Source organism: Tupaia chinensis, unplaced genomic scaffold (genome assembly GCF_000334495.1).
Source record: "Tupaia chinensis unplaced genomic scaffold, TupChi_1.0 Scaffold144288_2, whole genome shotgun sequence".
Classification (NCBI taxonomy): domain Eukaryota; kingdom Metazoa; phylum Chordata; class Mammalia; order Scandentia; family Tupaiidae; genus Tupaia; species Tupaia belangeri.
The window spans coordinates 45994-49041 of record NW_006204146.1 but is presented as its reverse complement, the minus strand read 5'-3'; the positions used below and the strand labels follow the sequence as shown (position 1 = coordinate 49041).

The 3048-nt window shown below is 41.8% G+C and overlaps 1 pseudogene; it reads right to left on the bottom strand.

Annotated features, from left to right (window-relative positions):
- Positions 1-414: 414 nt before the first annotated feature.
- On the bottom strand, positions 415-2360 carry LOC102484470 (T-complex protein 1 subunit delta pseudogene; annotated as a pseudogene).
- Between the last annotated feature and the right edge of the window lie 688 nt (positions 2361-3048).

Below are 3048 nucleotides of genomic sequence, written 5' to 3'. Positions count from 1 at the left end.
GTGCACATGAGGTGGGTGTAGCCCTGCCCCTTTATCTGGAAAACCTCTGCCCCAAACCCCTCTTTCTGGCCCAACACCCGGTGCGAAGCCAGAATTCACATGCATCTGAGGTGGACCTAGTTCTGCCCCTTTAACTGCAAATCCTCTGCCTCAAACCCCTCCTTCCAACCCAACACCCAGCAAAAAGGCAGATATGGCAGTCTATGTCTGTCTCTGTCTCTCCCTCTCCCTTTCTCTCAAAATTTTTCTCTTATACACGTGTTGTTGTAAAAATCTGTAGTTACTGTCTCTTGTCTCTGATATCTCTTTCTCTTGCTAATTTCAGAATCAATGTGCATCTGAGGTGGGCCTAGCCCTACCCCTTTCACGTCATGTGCTAGCATGCTGTGTGTTTCTCTCTTTTTTTTTTTTGCCTTTTTTTGCCTTTTGAAACCAAATGTTTAATATTTTCATCAATTTGTTCAATACAACTTCAAGTGGGTGCCAACTAGAAGACCAAGCCCAGTAATTCAGAGAGGAAACAATCTTCCAAACAAAAAGAAACATCAAGATCATCTTCTTTCACTCCAGTCATGGTACTGGTGGTCATAACAGTGCCAGCCAGCCAGTGTTACCCAGATTATCGAGTGTTAACCACATCATCAATTCTCAGAATGCTCCGGACAGTCTCAGTTGCGAGGGTAAGAGCACTGACTGAAACCAACAGAGGTTGGACAAAGAGTTCTTCCAAAATGTTGGAAATACCACCCTTTCGGACATTGATGCCTGTAGTTTTTTTCTCCATGAGTGTGTCGGTTTCTTAGTTCTGTAACTATAGAAATGGGATTCAGGCCAGCATTTTCAGCCAGTGTAGTTGGAATGACTTCCATAGCATCTGCAAAAGCACGGACGCAGTAGGATTCCATACCACTCAGTGTTCGTGAATATTCAGTTAATCGTAGGGCCAACTCTATTTCTGGAGCACCACTTCCTGCAATAAGAGCTCTTTTCTTCATTAAACAGCGAATCACACATAGGGCATCATGAATGGAGCACTCAACTTCTTCAATCACCAGTTTGTTAGAACCTGGAACAACAATTTTAACTGTTTTTCCAGGGTTTGCACAGCCTGTAATCTTTAGCAGTTTACCAGAACCATTTAGATTGACCTCCTCAGTTATCTCAGCAAAACCCAGCATGTCAGTGGTGAACTGGTCAATATGAGCAACCGGTTTGGTTCCAAATGTCTTACAAATGAATTCAATGTCTTCTCTTTCAATATCCTTAATTACCATAATCTTCATATTGTTCAGAAAATGTAACGCAAGATCACTGAGAGCATCTCTTAGAATAGACTTCTGTATGAGAAGAACATTACATCCTGTTTTTAAATTTGCTTCACTAAATTTAAAGTACAGGCTCTCTCTTCTCGCAGCACTCGGTCCATCGGGCATAGTCAGAAACTACTATTTGGTTATCCATATTTGTTTTGAGAGCAGATAAGCAAAACTGAATGAACCCAATCTTAGCTTTTTCAACTCTGGTTATAGCAGAAGTTGCCACTTTTTTGAGCGAGAACCAGATCTTCCACCAATTCAGTTATCAACTGTCCCACCAGGCTTCTTAACTATTTTAATATCTCTAAGACCTAAAATAGTAGCTGTAGCTGGATCAATCACTTTCATCACTGCATTTACACTCATTGGAGAAAGCAGACTCGAATACTGAGATACAACCTTTGAGTTCAATGAAGTGGCTGCACTATTTAACAAGTTTCTCTTGTCACTCAGTTCTACAGGTCGAGACATGTCAGTCAAAATCTCACTTCCCTTTTCCAAAGCCTTCTGGAATGACCTAGAAATTATGGTTGGATGAATCCCTTTCTGAAGAAGTTTGGTACAGGAATCTAAAAGAGAGCCAGCAATAATTACCACTGATGTGGTGCCATCTCCTGCTTCTGTATCTTGGTCCTTGGAAAGCTCCACCAACACTCTAGCTGCTGGATATAACACTTGTATTTGTTTCAGAATGGTAGCTCCGTCATTGGTAATGGTCACATCACCTTTTCCATCTTGAATCATTTTATCCATTCTTTTTGGTTCAAGGTTTTTTTTAAGAGCATCAGCAACTGCTTTGGTCACAGATATATTACTGAAGCGGATCTGGGCCAGCTTGTAGGGGTCCTGATGGGCGCCTTTCTCACTGCCGCTCCGGCTGGCGCTCCTGCTCCAGGATGCCACGTTCTCAGGCATGATAAACTGAGCTGGGTCCGGGCGGGGTCAGTAAGGATGGATGGACGCGGATTTCGGTCCACCTCAGGGTAACAGTACGCGTCCACCACTTTCACGAACCTTCTAGAAAGCAATATAGACACCGGGCGGAGCCGGAGCGTTCTCGTTTTTTTGCCTTTTTTTAAAATAATTTTTTTCCCCTTTTCATTGTTTTGTTTTGTTTTGCTTTTGGTCTTTTTCCCTTTGTTTCCTTTCTTTTTCCTTTCCTGCCTTGCTTCTCAACTTTCACACATTGAGTGTCTAGGCAGGTTTAGGTGCACAGTAGTGAAATATCTGAATACTTTAAACCCTGCAGCTCAGCCCAGGTCTCCCTATTCCCTTGAAATGTTGAGCCTTTTGCACTATCCAATTACATTTACAAAAGAGCAGGTTGCTTGATAGGGATCAGGAAAACAGAAGCACAGAAAAACTGCTGGTCATCTACTTTCCCACACCTCTAACACTCAGAATTAACTCCAAGAAGGTGAGAAGTAGTGTATAATCCATCTGATGACCAGAAACCACCATCACAAAGGCAAAAGAAATATGGGAAGTCAAGAAAATATCTCTCCCCTAAGGCAAAAGAATAGCTCTTTATCATAGACAAAACAGTAAAGTGGAACAAGTGGAAATTTCAGATAAAGGATTTAGGATATTCATAGTGACAAAACTAATAGAGACACAAGAGAAGAGAGACAATACAATCCAGAAAATGCAGGAGAAAAGAGACAATGAGTTCCAGGAGGTGAAGAAGTTCCTCCATGATCTGAAAGAGGAAATACACACCATAAAAAAGAAT